General features: G+C 40.6%; 1 pseudogene; it reads left to right on the forward strand.

The window, feature by feature from the left end:
* The first annotated feature begins 2,156 nt into the window (after window positions 1-2,156).
* Window positions 2,157-18,014, forward strand: LOC119735759 (annotated as a pseudogene).
* The last annotated feature ends 1,824 nt before the right edge of the window (window positions 18,015-19,838 follow it).

A 19,838-nucleotide genomic window follows, 5' to 3' on the forward strand; every position in this document is an offset into this window, starting at 1 on the left:
CGCACAACTGAGAGGGTCTAACAACTCAGCAACCAGCACAGTATAATCATACACTAAATTCCTCCTGTTACTAGGTAAGTTCCACGTCTAAACGTCAAGGCTGTTTTGCTTTTTCTCTGTGATCAATCTGAAGGAGTTTCATTTCAGTCATGCCGAGAAAAATCAGGCGACAGTGCCTACAGTGCAACTTTGAGGAATCCCTGGTATCATTACGAGAAGTGATTAATAATAATGCCTTAAGCCACGCCCACTAATGGCGCTGGCCAATTGGATGCTAATATTCCAGCATGAGTTACTTAGCACAAAGAATTGTTACTACACAATTTATGTTAATGTATACAACATATAGTTGATGACTCATCACGTAATTATTGCTATTACATCTGTCATGTATGGTTTGGCTGCACCTGGAAAAACCGAAGAAACAGTCTGTTGCATTTAAACAATTAAGAATCCAGTAATTGTGTATCAAGTGACAAATGAGCTTCAGGAGCAGGTGCCGTTGTAAACATTATCTTCTCTGAAGAGCAACACCAGAATATAGTCTGCGAATTAAATCAATTTTATGCCAACATAACTTACAATATTATTGGCTTTAACAATTTGATGATTTAAGAACTTCAAATTACCCTTGCTATTCGAATCGATCCCTCAAAGGAGGTGGTAGGCCAGGAGAAATAGTAACGCACTCACTGGTAATTCTAATGGTTCTTTGCGGCTTAGTACCCTGTGTTCTAGCGCCGCCCAGACCTACAATACCCGCCCCGTCATCGTAGCTGTCCGTTCGCGTTACGGCCCGCCTGGCTTCCCGTAGTCAATCAAGCACACTGTTCAGCTAAAGCTAGATAACCACGGTCCTGTCGTAACCATTTATATATACACAGAGGCGTGGGGGCGTTAAGAGGGTATTTACCCCCGAATATTTTGTAACGACTGCCCTTTTCCATTCAAGTACCTTTTTTTCTTTTCCATTCAAGTGCCCTGTTTTTCAACATTGTTCCCTCCCCTCATATGTTTGAAGTGTGCCCTTTTGGAACAAGTGCCTTTGTTTAATAAACAAGTGCCCTTTCAAAAACAAATTGCCCCTTTTGACCACCAGCCTCCTGCGAGTGCCCCTTTTTGTATTTAGGGCGAGCCACGGCAATTTTGCCGTCCTGAGAAGCGCCATCTATTGCATATCGTCGGATTTAATCAGCGCCCCCATTACAAGGTGGAACAACAACCCCACCCCACCCCCAACTATTTGATTTTACGGGGGCCACGTGTTTTTTGTACGACAAACTTGAAGGCAACCATTGGACGCCATTTGATTGAATTGGAATATAACTGATCCTCTATTTCATGGAAATAGGACCAACAGAGGTTTTTTTTATTTTTCATCACTCGTCTACACGTTGAAAACAAAATCAGCTGCTGGCATACGCTCAGTTTTTTCTGAATTGTTTTATTTCACTGGCAAGAAAATGCTATACGCATCATACGCAGGTTGTATACGGAATAAAAGGAAGCTCCTGTGTCAGCGTCTATTTTTTTCTCGGTAACCGTCATTTCAATCCATGGTTACGTTCACTCACTCCTCTATGTTTTGTACCTAGCAGCAGTTATAAGTTGAGTGCGTATACTACTCTGGTATTTTTTCAGACATTATCTTTTCTTCTGTATTATTTTGTCTTTTGTTCTTAAATGTTAAACTTTTTTTCTGCAATTGAACATTTTATCAAATGTATATAAGGATGTACATCTTCAACCCCCCCCCCCCTCTACATTCTGCCCACCCCACCCCAACCAACTCCCACACTTTTAACCATATTGACGATAAAAAGATGAAATCTAAATCAGGGTCACTCTTTTTACAAATAACCCATTTTGTACCCCTCCACCCAAATCCTGGGTACGCCATTGCGTACGGATTACCGAACTGTGCTTAACTCTCTATCATGGCAAACACACGTGTTGGCGCATGTGTAACCTTGTCGTCATTAGAGACACACTCTTGGAAGAAATGGTCCGGTTAACATTGTTAACTTATTTCTTATGATGGGACTGCGGTTTGGCCGAAGTCAATTGAGCTGACTGATAAGGTTTACGTACAAAACCCCGAGCCAACGAGGTTTTTGTATAGAAAGCTGCCGGCCACTTTGCGCGAGTGTGTCCGTAATGGTCACTGGTGCGTGCTATTCCAACAATAGCACGTTTCTCACTGGCAAAGAATAGCTGTTACGAACACGCACCACTACTGCCACAATATACAATACTTCATATATTCATTCCATATATATTTCAAGCACCGTCATGGCGGTCCATAACGTCGACGGTTCGTCCAAAATATCGCGTAACGACAACAAACCTAGACATGTTTCAGATTCGACGCAGACTGAGGATGAGCCCGTCAAAGCCCCCTCCGGAGTCAGAAGACCGCCACATCCCATGAAGACAGCTGGTCTCTTCTCCAAACTATTTTTCATGTAAGATAAGTTGTTCACCATATTATACGCAAGGACATAGACCATTGTGCTATTCTCCTGTAAGCTTACAATAACATGCCACCTCTTTTTGTACTGTAGTTATTTGTGCTGCCGTATTTTTACACAAACATTAATTATTCATAAGATGGAATTTGCGTCAAGGTGATGTAAATCAAAATGGGGTTTTGCCCTTCACCGACGTATAAACAATGTGTAATTAGTGTGTTCACAGTGTATATACGTCAGTGAAGAACAAAATCCAATATTGTTTTACATCACCCCGACTCAAATTCCATCTCATGAATAGTTTAATTGCGATACCCGCTGCTACATGTACATCAGATTCAAACCAGATAACCGATCCTGCAAGCTCGGTGGTCGAGTACGAGGGGTAATGCATTTGCATAGAAATCAGGAGGTCGTGGATTCAAGTCCCACCCGAGTGATTTTTCCCAACTTTCACTCAGGAGGTAACACACTGAGTGTACATTGTATATACGTCGGTGAAGGGCAAAACCCAACATTGACCAACTTCAGTTAGTCTGTGAATTGTTTTTTTTTCCGATTTGCTTCAAACTATTGAGGCATCTTTTGTTTCGGTGAGCATCTTAGGCATCTTAATTTTCGAGGGAAAAATACAATTTACATCAACTGTCCAGTACATAATTGTTAGCAGCCTATAGGTAAAAATTGTTAATGATATATATTCTTATACATTTTTTTGTATGATACAACATCATCAAAATTGTTTTAAAACCCACCAGGAACAACCCTTCCGTTTTGATATGCTAGTTGCTGTTGCTTTTACTCGCATTGTATTGCAAAAACACCATAATAATTAGGTTATTCAACCAGGAAATTAAACAAATACTGAATCAGTTACTTAGCACATCTTACCATTCTTCCCAAACTATGTTCCGTATAATCCTTGACTTACATATAGTGCACATAAAACATTGACACAATAACGTGACTTGAACATCACTGTTTAACCACCCCATGTCATTTTGTTTCCTCCTCTTTTTTGTTGTTTACATGTACAATACATTTCCTTTTGTGAAGTTGGATGTTTGACTTCTTCCGTCGGGGCTACAAGAGACCTCTTGTTGAAACAGACTTGTATGACGTTCTGCCTGACGACTCCGCTGGAGTCGTGGTTGGTAAACTCGAGAGGTAATGTATGTGCCCATGCTACACCCTATCCAAATACGAAATGTGTAAACAAAATCAAGTCTAAAAACCCTTGAGCACACTTAAAGCTTCCAGATCAGTGACAAAAAATACAAACTAATACATTTATATCTGACTACCCATGGAGAGGGAAAACAACGATTATTTACAATTGTAAATCTTAATTTTATGTTATTGGTGGTAGGTCGAGTATGATCTTTTGAATTTCATTTTTCCATGCAGGGAGTGGAATAAAGAAATTAAGAAAAGCGAAGCCACAGGAAGGCCTCCGTCTCTTCGATGGGCGTTGGTTAGAGCTTTTGGCTGGCATTACATGATACACGGCTTGCCTGCATTCATTGAGGTAACCAAAAACCATCTGTATATTGTGAATATTGTACTACTTTTCTTACTAGAGATCTAAGGAAACATTTTCAAGGACTTGACAATCGAAACGCCAGAAAGCATTTACATGAATATAAAAACCGACTCGATGTCAGTCACTAGAAGTTATTATTAACATGTTAAGTGAAATGCAGCGTGTAAAAGAAACAAATTCCGCAGCAAATTACACAATGTTTTGATCTACATGACGCCCCCCCCATGAAATATTCCAGCCCCTCCCCCCCCAGCGCCCCCCCCCCCAAACTGAAAAATTCCTGGCTATGCCACTGCTACGACTACCATTTCATTTATCAGGAGAAGGGCTATTGATTGTAAATTGTTTATTAAAGTTCTCTGCGGAACATTTCAAACCGCAAAGGGTGCATGCTGTTTGTGTATAAGAAACTACTAAAAGGCTGTTTCAAATACTCTTAATTTCGTCTATTATATCAGTGTTTCGTTTATTCGGATATCCGTCTTAATTCTCATACATGTATTTTGGATATGGACATTGTCAACAGGAGGTCGTCTTGAAGATGGCCCAGCCAGTGATGCTGAGTCGTCTGGTTCTGTACTTCTCCACGGACCTCGTGTCGACCACGGAAGCCTACTTGCAAGCATTGGGCATGTCCTTGTCTTCCCTTCTCGTACTCATCACCCACCATGCCTGCTTCTTCGGTTTTGCTATCACGGGAATGAGGCTTAGGACGGCCTGCTCGGGTATCATCTTTAGAAAGGTGATTCAAGATTTCCAGTAGGAAATTGCAGTACGGTCAGTGGCGGTTCTAGGGTGGCTAGGGATGCTTAAGGCCCCCCCCCCCAAAAAAAAAAAAAAATAAATAAATAAATAAATAAATACATTCCATAATGAAAACGAAAGGCACTACCAAAATGTAAGAATGTGACTTACGTACATGCGAACGGGTCTTGCCCCAAATAAATAGTCGTGAGAAGGGTGCATTTTGTACACTTAGTGTGAATGATTGTAGGATATTATCAGCGCTCCCCATTGAAAATATGGCACAAGCCACCCCCTCTCCTTCCCCCATTGAGTTTTGTAGGCCTAAGTGTCTGGAGAAAAGAACCGGTCTTCATTTCAGCCCGCCTCCCTGAAAAAAAAATCTGGATCCACCCTGCTAGCCTCCCCTCCCCCCCCCCCCCCCAAAAAAAAAATATATATATATTGGCTCTAGAACCGCGCCTGAGTACAGTGTAATCCCGGAACGGCTGAATGCCAACTTGGGGCCTATCTGTATTTCAGTATAAGTTACTTTTTGAATTATAATAACTAAATAATCATTAGATTCCCAACATATTTGTATAAACACCGTGTACTCGATGTTTAAATTATGTAGCATATGAAAGTGAATAAGTGTGACATTGAAAACCAAAACCTCATCATGTTGTCATTAGAACACGATTTCAGCAAAAAAAAATATAACTTGCATGTAGCATGATTATTTCCTCTTTGCGAGTTTCAGAATTTCGTAATTAAAGCACGGATAACATAAGGATGATGATAATAGTAAGGGAATTCCCCTAGACACTAAAGTGATACAAATGTTTTCAATTTTGCAGGCCTTGAGACTCAGCAACCTAGCTTTAGGAGAAACGACAATCGGTCAACTGGTCAACATCTTATCCAATGACGTCAACAGATTCGATTTGGTACGTGCCAAAAATACACCGAGTGTTACTGCCAGTTGGAAATGATTCTGGAAAATAATGGTGTCATCAAACTGTGTTGTATATTAAGCAGTATCTAAATAACATCTGACCGATAGCTTGTGACGTTCTGAATTATCTGATAATTAGGCCTATGTCGAAACAATTATTGACGGTGTGTGACCAAAATACCTACCTGTTACTGTCAAGAACAATGTTTATTTTGCGGCAACCATGTATTGTATCATCGGGCACAAGCCGTAATAGCAGCTCTAAGCTCCCAGCCATCCCAAATCCTTTTTGAATCTCATTTAACCTTCCTACAAAATTGGTTGTATGTATGTAAAGAATTGCTTAATTATGTACCCAGCTGCGTCTCTCTTTTTGATAGGCCGTTAGGTTCCTCCACTACTTCTGGATAGCTCCTCTTCAGCTTATTACTGTCGTAGCTCTAGCTTGGAGGGTAATAGGAGTGTCTTGCCTCGCTGGGATCTCCATTTTGATCTTCATGGCACCCCTGCAAGGATACATGGGGAAACTATCTTGCAAACTGAGGTGAGCATGGATGCTGTGAGAAACCTCATGGTCAGGAAAGAACGTTGCACCCTGATTCCACCTTTTTCTTCCTAGGTCATCTCATGATAGATCATTCATTGCAAATATGGTGAATAGACATGAATCTGGGATAAAGAAACATTTCCAATTTTGTTAGGAAATACTTAGAAAGTGTTCTTGACTCTCCATAGACTTTGTACGCAACTGCTGAAGTAGAGTCTTGAAAATACATTCTTTTCCATGGTTTATTTTATTTCTTGCTTATTCTTGAGCAAACTGTCAATCAGATATGCAATGGAATAATCTATGTTTTTAAGCGGCATTCACCCCCCCCCCCCTCGTTGTTCTAACGCGTAATAGGCCTATAATCAGAAATAGCAACAGTTGCTTTTGCTGTAGTTTTCAGAAATGGATGGATTTGGGGGTTCGTATCTTGAAGACAATAATTTATTGTTATACTGACCTGTTTGAAGGATGTGTTCGTGATGCAGGAAAAACCAAGAAAACAATCATGTTCTTGTAGTCTGGTTCCCTGACCCCACTTCAGATGAAACGGAAAAGTAAAACTAATCACCACACGGTGCAACAACAACTATCACAACACCTGGCTACAGCTTTCAGTATATTGTGGTGCCAAGCTCTTATAAGTGTGATATTGTCTGGTATGCATATCTGCATACTTTGTAATACGAATCACATACAATGTAGGATGTTTCGTTATAAAAACCCATTTCATAGGTTAACAAAATACTCTACCAACTGAGGTGAGGAGTGATTTTTCTCTACTTCATTGTCTTCATTCTACATGTATAGTAATAATTCTAACAATCTTAAGCAAGCCCATAGATTTTTGTAGTCAAGTTTCCAAAGCGCTTTCTCTTTTCAGATCCAAAACGGCCTTGTTGTCGGATGCAAGGATCCGCGTCATGAATGAAGTGATATCTGGCATGCGCGTCATCAAGATATACGCGTGGGAACACTCGTTTGGAAAACTTGTCGCCGAAAGCCGAGCGTAAGTTGACTTTCCTCATTCAAGACGAAAAGAGGAAGGGGATTAAGTATATTGTATTTCCCGAAACTAATCAGACGAGACTTGTTATCTATAGTGGGTGTCTGTTAGCTGATGTGAGGAGCTCTTACGGCCTTTGACAATTCTTGTCAGTACATGTGTAGATGTACCACTGGCACTATAACTCAGTCGGCCTGCAACTTTCCGATGGTCCGGTGATTGGCAAATAAACCTGTTCATCCAAGTGAGCAGCAGCACGGTTTATCGTACATAGGAAATAAAATAGGAGATTATACCAATATAATTGTTTTTTTTACCTATCTGCAGAAAGGAGGTACGGAAGATATTACAAAGTGCATATTTGCGCGCGCTGATAGAAGCCCTACTGTTCGACGGCCCTCTGTTGACGACATTCATCTCATTTATCGTCTACGCCTCTCTGGGAAATCCTGTCACGCCCTCTAAGGTCTTCCCCGTCCTCGCACTGTTCTTCAGCGCCAGGATTTGCCTGTCCATCTTTTTCCCACTCTCGTTCATGCACGGGTCGGAGGGACTCGTCTCCATCCAAAGGATTCAGGTGAGGATGAGAATAAACCTCTGATCGACGATGTTTAGATTACAAGTGTCCTGTCTTAATTATTGAAAATCAGGTGTTAAAGTCTTCCTCGTCAATGATGGTTTTCGGCTTCCAACTGTTCGGATTACTTGACTCCTTTCAAAGAATTCGATTGAGAAAGTCCGTCTTGAAAAGTTGCAAAAAAAGATAGTTGGTGTACAGAAACAAATGAATCTTGAAGTTTGTCTGTAGTCATATATTTTGTTCATCTTACCAGATTTTTTTGCTGATGGAGGAGCTTCAGAGACACGCAAACGAGCCTCACAAGGACGTCATTGATGATGCGTTCCTTGAAGAACCCACGATTATATTGGACGAGATCAAAACACATGGTATCCCTCAGAATGATGAGTCTCACATCTCTGAGCATCCAAACAGCGCTCAAGCAAAAAACACCAATTGTCTGATTGAGTCTGTGGACAATGGTGAGTCGGGAGGCTACCTAGGACCTGCCGCAAACGAGGAAGAAGAGGAACCGTACGAGCGTAATCTTCATGCGAACGACCCTGATACTGAGAAAGAAGATGGGGCCCGGATTGTCGTGGAGAACATGTACGGATCTTGGAACAAGGTAGAGTTGCCCATAGTCATTCATTTGTCAATTGGCTTTCTTGAGCAGGAACGACAGAAGTAATATCGTGTCATCGTTTGTTTTCCCACAAATTCTTTATTTGATTATGTCACAGTAAAAAATGTTGTTTAAAACAAATCCGTCACTGTTTGTCTGTTTTGTTTTTACCTCAATCAAAAGGACACCAGCAACACTATGCTCCAAGACGTCAGTTTTTGCATACAGGCAGGTGAGCTGCTTGCAGTCATTGGGCCTGTTGGGTGTGGCAAGGTGAGTAAATCAAATGATTTTAAGTCTGGGAATCCTTCCGTCTACAGGTTAATGCTCGTATTTACATGTCTTTGGTGTGTGTACTTTGAGTCCCAATAGGTACGCATGAGGTAAGCCGCATGCTGCCGCCCTCTCCGCACGCATCCTTACGAATGGGTTATGGGATGCTTGAAATGTTCTCATATTCTCCATATTCTTTAGAATTTCTCTTGCCTGATTCGGTAAGTCAAAGGCCGATTCGAGAGGTATCAAAACTCTCTTGTGTGAGTCCGCAGCATGTAAAACTCCAATGCATACGCAAAATGAGCAGATGAAGGCGTCACAATCTCAGGTGTTTGATGTTTACTTCTTGACAGTCTTCGCTTCTGATGTCCCTTCTGGGAGAGATGCCTACTGTATCAGGAGTTAACGTCTTGAATGGTCGGGTTGGCTACACGGCTCAACAGCCCTGGATCCTTTCTGGCTCGCTAAGAGACAACATCCTCTTCGGCAACGAATACCAGCCGGCCAAGTACCAGCGAATCATCAAACAGTGTGCGCTAACCAGAGTAAGTATCTGGGGACCATTGAAAGTGGCGTTGTGCAATCGCTGGTGATGTTTGCATGACACTTCTTTGGCTTTCCAAATATTAGCATCGTACACTGCCTCTGTTTCAGGAGGTTTGGGGGCCCCTAATTTGGGGGACTTTGACTTTATATCAGGCCATGTTCTGCATGGAAAAACAGTGAATTATGTTATCCCAGGACATATCTCATGTACTTTGGACACGACAGGCTTGTTGATAATTCCAAAGCCACAAGTATGAAACATAGGCCAATAAGCTATTTCTTTAATAACCCTAAGTTGTCTAAACTTGTAGTTATATATTTACAGGATATCGAACTGCTACCTGATGGTGACCTGACGCTCGTTGGTGAGCGTGGTGTGACCCTTAGTGGAGGTCAGAGGGCAAGGGTTAGCCTGGCCAGGGCCTTGTACAGTGATGTCGATGTGTATCTACTAGATGATCCTCTGAGTGCAGTAGATCCAGCAGTTGGTAGACACCTCTTTGAAAAGTGAGAAGACAAACCATTAAAGACACAAAAACAAATCTACTAATTTTAAGAAACATTTCATTATTTGGAACATAACCTTTTGTCTCTCATAGGTGCATTCTCAATGAAATGAGGGACAAAGCTGTGATCCTTGTCACCCATCAGCTTCAATTCATTGACAAGGCTGACAAGATTCTCATCCTTAAGGAGGTACTTATTAATAGAAATACATCAAAAATATGTATATTTCGCACTCGTCTTCGTTTCACAGCATTGCCTGAGATAAACTTACATCAAGTTAGTTGGCGTTATTTGAGGATACCCTCTTAAAAGTAGATATATGAAGTGATAGTACAGGCTGCAGTGTTGTATGAAAACTTCTCATTGTTGGAAAATTTTTCTTTTAGAGAAGCAGTCAAATGCACGTTAAAAGCTCTGTACAGTCTCGATAGAGAAGAGAGAGTAACATTATTTTCATTTGAAAGATGGTTATTATTGTCAGATATTTGTCTGATGTTCGAAAGGGCAAGGTGGCTGGATACGGAACCTACCAAGAGCTGCAGGAAGACGGCATAGACTTCGCTGCCCTCTTGAAGAAGAAGTCTGAAGATGGTGACTACGATGGAGAGAATGAGCAGGATGTAAATCCTGAACGACTTGACGACACGTTGTCCATCTGTTCAGATGTCTCGTTTTACCCAGACAGACATGCGGTACGTTTCTTTGGTTCATGCTCAAAACGACTCGCAAAGTTCATTGTTAGAAATAACTACAAGTGGAATTTATTCAGTTGATTTTACATACACCAATCCATTATGTAATTGTCTCTAGGTTGAGACACCTGTTGATATCGCCCCGGAGGAGATGGCGGCCGGCACTGTGGATTGGATGGTGTACATCCGGTTCTTCAGAGCTGCTGCAGGTGTCATCTTTCTGCTCGTCTGGGTCATTGTCGTAGTCGGTGCACAGGTAGATGCTAATCGCCACGATAACGAAAGCCTGCCCCTGCCTGTCTATCCTCAATACTAGTTTGGAGGTTTTTGTTATTATTTTGTGACTATGAATTTAAAGTAGGAAGTCACGTTAAGTCATAAGTAAGCTTGGAAGTAATCTGTTGGCTTACTATATGGTACACCGTTGATGGGCACTATGGTTACCTTGATATTATGTTTGTTTGAAAGTAAACAAAAAATAAACAGCATTTTAGATAAAGATATTTATCGAGACAAACTAAGCTACAGTTTATGTTTCTCTGCTTTCGATTTAAGGCATTGCTTTCTTACGCGGATGTCTGGCTAGCGATGTGGGCAAACAAAGAAGAGACGGATCTAGTGGACAGGAATATTACCAGTCAGGTTGGTTTACGCTTAGTATCAGTACCAGAAGAGGGGTGGCGTACCCAGAATTTGCTAACGTACACTTGATCAAATCGTCAAGATACCGGCAGTTGCCTTAAAAAGGAGGGACGTTTTGAAAACTAGCGAGTAGGAGCAAGCTTTAGTTCTGGTTTAATCCATTTTTTAGTTGATTCCTCATGAGTTCAACGGTCAGTGCTGACTACTCACAAGAGAAAGGACGCCTCGAAGAACGTAGCGATGACGTTTGCGTGTAATTCCAATCATACATCTGGAAAAGGTGATCCTTGCGATCTGCAAACGATTACTCAAATGTAAGTTATGTGGCAGGTAAAACCTCCAGAAACGCTTGTCCAATCTTACTTCTTTCATTGTGTCCTCTGTGCAGTATTATCAGGACGGTATGGAGTACGAGAACCGGTCATACTACATCAGGATATACGCCATCTTGTGTGGAGCTACCACCGCCGCCTTGTTTCTTCGCGCCTTCCTGTTCTTCCATGTGTTTGTAACAGCCTCAAAGACCCTTCACAAACAGATGTTTGGCTCAATCATCAGAGCGCCCATGCAGTTTTTTGATACAAATCCTGTGGGTGAGACACGGGTCAATCAATTACTATGTTGTTCGATGGTAATTGGTGCCCTTAGAGGCACGGAGAGGGGCTTGTTTTGTTTTAATCTACAATAAAGACTATTATGCGTTGTGCATGTGCATCATCGTGGGCGTGAGGTTGTTTAATCATACTGCATGGCCTGTACGCATGGCATGCCCAAAGTTTGATGGATTATTATTGGACCATTTTGTGCACCGAATGTGCACGTGACCTGATACGGGCTCTCTACCTTAAGGTTCATTGGAGATCTTTGATTCCGCATGTTGCCTGCAAGATGGCAAAATGTAAACGTCCTGCCAGAAATGCAAAGACCTGACAAATGTATATTTTGGTTCCAGGTCGGATTCTGAATCGCTTTGCTAAAGATATTGGCTACATGGATGACGTTTTGCCATCTACATTCACTGATTTTCTTCAGGTAAAGTACACAATACACAAACAGTTAAATATGTATATTGCATACTGCAGTTGAGTCACCTTCTCATTACATTTTCTAACAAATTTGTAACATGTTGAAAACATGAAGATCTAGAAAATCAAATCAAAATGCTTCACCATCAATGACTTCATTAATATTTTTTTTTTACTATTTATGTCATTGTTTAATTTTCTTTTCAAGATCACTTTGAGTACCATTGCTATTGTCATCCTGATCTCCATCTTCAATCCTTTTTGCCTCGCTTTCACATTGCCGATTGGCATCGTCTTTCACTTCACGAGGAGGTACTACCTAGCCTCCTCTCGCGACGTTAAAAGATTAGAAGGAATAGGTAGGCCAATCTTCAACATTGAAATGTATATCACATTAAAATAACACGTAAAATGATGTACAGCACCTTTGTCATAGTCGGTAACCTATCCAGCAGGGGGAGTCGATGAGGGAAACTGGCCCCTTGAGCACATTTTACTTTAAGGAAATGAAGGACAAATAAAGCTCCGATTAAAATACATTTTGAGCTTGTTTTTCATCAGATTTAGGTAGTAATATATACCCTTTCTCTCTTTTAACAAAATCGGAGCCTCTTTGCTTAAGAAAAATACCTAAATTGCTCCCTGATCCAAGCCTGGATAGGGTACTGGTCACAAATAACTCTTGGTGTAGCTTGTCACTTTACCTGATATTCAGTTGTGATGAACTCGTGAGGATTTCAGATACTGCTGAGCAAACATTTTCTAGTCCGTCATTTTTATGGGATGGTTTGACCGATAATTATGTTATCATGTGCACCTGTATTCAGCTCGCAGTCCGGTATTCTCCCACCTGTCAGCCACCCTGACTGGTCTGAGTACCGTCCGCGCCTTCAAGGCTCAGCAGCGATTCACTGCGGACTTTGACGGGTACCTGGACGGCCACACTAGGGCCTGGTTCCTCTTCCTGTCCACGACTAACTGGTTCGGTGTACAGCTGGATTTCTTCAATGTGTTATTTATTTCCGGAGTCAGTTTGACCTGTATCCTGGCCGCAGATCGTAAGTCCGTAAATATACCTTGCAACTCAGCCCGGTAAAAAAAGAAGATAATCACATGTATTGTGGATGAAATGGCCTTATACCTTTAAACCATTTCATAATATGATTACAAAACCTCACACTTAAAAAATAGCAGAGGTAATGTTATTTGCCCAACAATAGCATGAAATTACAGTACCTCAAGTGTTGTTGGGAAGTTTCATTTGGAGATTCAGGCCAAAATAGGGCCACTTCATTACTTAATCATATCTCTTGGTGTTCCGACTTCCATAATTGTTGAACTAAGATGGTACCAGCATGCAGATTTCACAGCAGTAATGCTCTTTTCAAATCTGTAAAAAAAATTGACCAGGGTCGACAAACGACTCATTTAGCGGGATCGCATCACATATAAGTACAACACCTCAAATTCAAAACCATTGGTAATGTTATTTGCCAACATTAGCATGAAATAACAGTATCTCAAGTGTTCGTTGATTGGGGCAATAATTAACCGACTTTTAGGAGGAATTCACTCATGAGTTTAGGCAATTGGTATGTTTAGCAACATGCGGCCAGTATTGGATAAGCAAATTTAACTTTATTAGATAAGTTAAGCGATTACATTCGATTTCCCCCTATAGTTCTTGATCTGAGCTCTGGCATTGTCGGTCTCTCCTTGACGTATGCGATGGGTCTCATGGGGGAGTTCCAGTGGGCGGTGCGACAGAGTGCAGAGTTAGAAAACCAGGTAAGCTCTGACACTAAACCCTCTCCTAAAGAAACGCTTGTGGCTATGTTTTTTTCACCGTGTCGCCTTGCAAAAGCAGTAGCCACAAACTGCCTCGTGCATTTGGACACGACGGAAGCCGTATGCAAGGGATACGACTATGATCGGCAGAGTGATGTTAGAGGAAGTGATAAACTACACTATTGATTTTGTGAGCAACCGTGAATATGAGATTTGAAACTTTGTATAGTGGCCGTATGAAGTAGTGAAGGTTTGCGGTAAAAACATGTGGAAAGGTGTAAGGTTCTGATAAGAACCGGTTGGTTGTAAGATTCGACGTTCCGATCAGTATGCAGTGTTGTAGTGCTTGTACTCGGTACTTTTTTCGAGTACTTTTTTTGGAGTACTCGTACTCGTACTCGTACTCGTACTCGAATGTCAAAGTACTCGTATTGGAGATGACGATACTCGTACTCGGGCAGCAAAGTACTCGCACTCGACATGTTGAAATTGTGCTCGATCATCAAAGTACTCGTACTCGAATAGCAGTACTCGGGGGAAAATGATGTAGCTTGACTATATACCACGGCCTTATTTTATCGATACTTTCAGTTTGAATGATTGATTGGCTTGTAGAGAAATCGAATTTCCTGATTTTCCTCTGTGCACGTCCAGACAAACACATTGAACAGCCAGCCGTGAGTGGGTCAATTACGTACAACGAACCATTTCCCGTATGGCCGTATTCGGAAATACAAGTACTTTGTACTCGTATACTCGTACTCGGAGACCCGTTCTTGTACTCGGAGGTACAAGTACTCGTACTCGTACTTGTACTCGGCAACCTAAGTTCTCGGCAGTACTCGGTACTCGGAAAAAAAGTACTTGACTACAACACTGTCAGTATGATCTGTTTAATATGATTTGGATGCAATATTTCAATTTTAGTAGGGCAACAGGTGTCAACAGTACAACTAATTATAATGCACTTGAAGGCGGTCTGTTTCAACAGGGACACTCTGTCATTTTATGTACGTTCAGATGACGTCAGTGGAACGTGTTTGCCAGTATATCGATATCAAACCGGAGGCACCATTGCAAACCAATCACAAGCCACCTCCAGACTGGCCACAAGATGGCGCCATTACGCTCCAAGATGTCTCTCTGAGATACAGTGATGACGGGCCACTGGTACTACACGAAATTACCTGCGCCATCAGGCCAAATCAAAAGGTGAGACTACATATATGTAAAACATGTTTTTCCTTTACTTGTTATATTTACTTCTTGCAAAAAAAAGAGTAAGAATCAGGCCTCAGTCAAGGATTTGAAGAAGGAATAGTTTACATGTACTTTCCGATGTGCTCCACGACCTCAGTTCTATCAATCTTGTTTTTATTATTTCAAATGAGGATTATTACGTGTAACAGCATGAGTTTTATAAATAGAGCTTGAATAAATTATCTCTCGGGATGACTGGATACTTCCATCAGCTATAGTTTGGTTTAAAATGAAATGCCTAGAAAACATTCGTCTTTGGTGAAAGCGATTAAGTTATATCTGGTACAACATCCGAAATCTTGTTAAAAATATATCTTTTTACCCATCATATCGCGGCTTTCAGGTGGGCATCGTAGGCCGGACAGGAGCCGGCAAGAGTTCCTTGATGACAGTGTTGATGAGACTGGCTGAGCCCACAGGTACCGTAATGATAGACGGTATCAACACAGGCCTGATAGGACTGCATGACCTCCGCAAGAAAGTCTCATTCATCCCACAGGTAATTAAAGCCCTTTAACTTAGCAAACTGTACACAGTTTTGTTAACAACAGCGAAATATTTTTTTTCGAGTAGGCTACAACATGTGTTTTTGCTACTTTTCTGGAACATTATAAAGCTTATTCAATATGATAGAGTTGATAAGTTCTTTGTTAATATCAAACATATGTCCAGGTATCTGCTTTTGAAAAAGTTTGTGTTATCGCTGAACTTTATTTTGTGTAACCTCTTTTGGTTCTCCTTGTCTGAAGGACCCAGTTTTATTCAGCGGAACACTTCGCAAGAACCTGGATCCTTTCAGTGAACACTCGGATTCTGATATATGGAGGGCTGTTGAAGAGGTATGTTAGGTGTTCTGCTGTCGTCTATGCTGTGTTTGTTCATTCAGGCCTCTGAGATAATGACAAAAAAATGTACAATTGCAGCTGTACGATTTCCTTCTTCTCACACCTGTTGTCGCTTGGTATATCAATTTCAGCAGTTGATAATCTAAACTGTGAACCGAATTTTTAATCCAAGGTTTCTATCGTTGGGACTTAAATGCAATGACAAATCTTGCGACAGAAATCTCTGTAAGATGGGGAATCTTAGAAAACTAGAAGAGGCTACTTGTGGATATGATATCCACTCTGAAGAGCGCCTTTTTGTGACCCAAATTAAAGGTTGAGTTGAAACCAGCGATTGAGGAGCTACCGGACAAGTTGGAGGCAGTCTTGACCGAGGGAGGCACTAATTTCAGTGTGGGTCAGAGACAGCTACTGTGCCTGGCTAGGGCTATCCTACGCAAGAACAAGATCCTCATAGTGGACGAAGCCACAGCCAACGTGGACATCAGGTGAGTGTTTGTGCTTAAGAATTATCCAGCAACACCTACCTTCGCTTAAATTAAATCAACCGTATCATCCACCTGTTTAATTTCTCGTACAGGCAATCAGATAACCCGTAAGAAACCCGCTTGAGCTTTACTCTAACCCTAAAAAATGAGAAAATACCACTTCATAACTGTCTGCTCCTGTTCCACCTGCTCCTGTTGTAACAGGAAGAATGTTGAGTCGAAGATCTTCTCGACGAGAGGCTTATATATATATATATATATATATATATCGCTGATGGTGATATAGAGTGATATAATATACAGTCGGTTTCGTTCTGATACAAATGCAATATAGGGAGATCGTCAGTCATATTTGGCTGTATTTTGGTGTGAACTTATTAATCGTTTTCAAAATAATCAGTTCATGTTTCCTGTACATTTAATTCCTACAGAACTGACCGCTTGATTCAGGCAACCATCAGACGGCGGTTCAAACACTGCACAGTTCTGACAATAGCTCATCGTCTCAACACAATCATGGACTCGGACAAAGTTATGGTAAGACTTCAGGGCATGCGAGATTTAATAATCGAATGTTGATTGACCAAAAGAAAAGAGTGTTCGTATTTTAGTAATTACCCTGTGAGGTGATGTGTCTCATTTATCTATCCAAAATATTTTTCTTTAATCAATAATACAATTATAAGATGATATGTATTTTAATTTCCGACGTGATCTTTAAGTCTTGTTGTTGTTGTTGTTGTTGTTGTTTTTCAGGTGCTTGACGCAGGGCAGCTCATCGAGTTTGACGAGCCTTACGTTCTGCTTCAGAAGGAAGACAGTATCTTCAGCAAGATGGTGCAAGAGACCGGCAAGGCAGAGGCAGTCAAACTCCTGCAGATCGCCAGAAAGACATCAACGACCCTGAAGACGTTGACAAACCCGTCTACTTCTAAACCTTAATCAAGGTGTATCTTTTCGGCTGAGACGGGAGACAAATTTCCAAAGTATTATATTCAGAACAAAACGGATTTAACTGGAACCATGTAGTGCATTTTAATTAATTAAATAATTCATTAATAAATATGAAACCTTAAGAAAACTTTTATAGCGCCGGTATCTGCCAATTTAACGATCATGGCGCATTCTACATTAATAAACAATAACTGTACGATTTGCACAACCAAAATAAGTGAAACTCCAACTGAAAAAAACCAAAGGTGAACATATTTGATTGGTGAGAAGATTTAAATGCTACAATGAGGAAGTTTGTCGTGGTTGAACTGGTTGCTTGTTCCGGAGTTCGGGGTGGCGTGAGAGAATGAACGATCCACCAATAAATGATAGGTCCAGGAAACAGTCAACTGTGTTGTTTTAGCTCAACGAAAGCTGCGTGATGGTCTGTATTGTTGGCTGAAATCTGACATGTAAACTGGTTTGGGTCCATGGATGGTTTGAAGACAAGGAGGAGAATTTTGAAAGCGACGCGGACATTGATAGGTAGCCAGAGGAGTGATTTCATTGCAGGAGCTATAATTAACTTTTCATAAACACCTGAGACAGTTTACCATTCCAATAGGCCTTTATTAGGGTATGTCATCTCAAAAATCAAAGCGAGGCATATAACACTATCAATCAATCATTCATTCATTCATTCATTCATTAAGTTACAATTACATTACATGCACATACCTAAACAACATACACATTACTACAAGGGATATCAACATTAAGATTAAACCCGTTATACAAAATGAATTGATAAGTAGTTATTCAGAAAGTGAGCTCTATATTTGTATCCAATAAATGATTGACTGTAAACATTTTTTAAAGAAGTATCCAGTGAATTCCACAGTTTGGGACACTAATGCTTTACTGTCATTGCAGCAAATTTAGAACGTGAAAAAACACGGTGGAATCCAGTTGCCTCATGGGGAGTCAGGTTGGCGTAGTGGTACTTTCCTCGCCTTCCACCGCTGTGACCCGGGTTCGAATCCCGCCTGGGCCAATATGTGGATTGGGTTTTCAGTCCCTACCTGATTCCGTGGGTTTTCCTCAGAATATTCCTCTGGGCTTTTTTTCCCACCTCTGAAACTGTAATTTCTTTTCATTGTCTTCTCTCTACAGGTTTCTTCAGGCTTTCGGGTTACAGTGCATAGGGCACTTTTGAGGGATCCTTGGTTTCATTACCAGACAGAAATAAAATAAATAAATAAATAATAAATAAATTAAATGGTGATGAATATGTATATTTTTGGTGTCATTGAACATTGGGTAGTTTAGAATGATTAAATTGATACATGAAGATAACAAGTTGGAAACAATAAATATCATTTACTGGTAACACTTTACATGTATGAAAAAGAGGATCACTGTGTTCCTGGAAAGTTGTGGAGTTGATTATTCTCAAAACCCCTTTTTTTAAGTCTTAGTATCCTATTTATCAGACCAGTACCGCAGTGACCCCATGCAAGTATACCATACGTTAATAAGGTAAAACTAATGTTTTTATATAAAGTCGTTAAAATATCAAATTGGAAATAATGCTCTCAATTTGCAAAAAAAAAAGTGTATGTTCCTTGATATAATATAACAAATATGAAATGTTTATCTATATGAAGTCAAAAAACTTGACAGAGTCAGTCTGTCTGATTTATTTTTTATCAATAAATATATCAGTAATCAATCGGTTTTTCTTTTTGCTTAATATCATAACATGTGTTTTCCATTATTTTGACAGTTAACTTATTTGCTTTGATCCATGTAGAGACCTTACTAAGTTCAGAATTAGTTACATCAAAAAGTACCTTATGATCACTGTGACTATAAAATAAGTTGCCGTCATCGGCATGTGCAAAGCCAATCAGCAACACTGACCTTTAGCTTCTCACTGGATGTAACTGGTGTCTTAGACAACGTGGTGTGGAGTCAAAGAGGAACTACTATTGCTGACTTTCTCGGTGGAGTCCAGACACCTTATTCCGGCAATGAATGTTCGGAACTTGGATAATTATGTTGCTATCAAGGGATGATTCAATGCGTACTCTGACACTAGCACGTACTCAATGTTCTGCTGGTGATGGATAATATAGCTGTAGGGTAGTATAAACAGCACGTTATAATGATCCTGAAAGCACATCAACCAGTCTTTAAGTTGTTAATGATAAGTTGAATTTAAAATTTGGATATTCTGTTGATGGTAGATGTACAAATACTGTCTTACTCTTACTGCATGCGCCTATAGATATCAGTATGCCTATGATTTAATACGGACCAACTGTTCATGGGAACAAAATGTCGAGGTGGAAAGGAACCGATGGCCCAATTGACAGAGAGTTAGGAGGGAATATCTCAACTG

Source organism: Patiria miniata, unplaced genomic scaffold (assembly GCF_015706575.1).
Source record: "Patiria miniata isolate m_02_andy unplaced genomic scaffold, ASM1570657v1 HiC_scaffold_29, whole genome shotgun sequence".
Classification (NCBI taxonomy): domain Eukaryota; kingdom Metazoa; phylum Echinodermata; class Asteroidea; order Valvatida; family Asterinidae; genus Patiria; species Patiria miniata.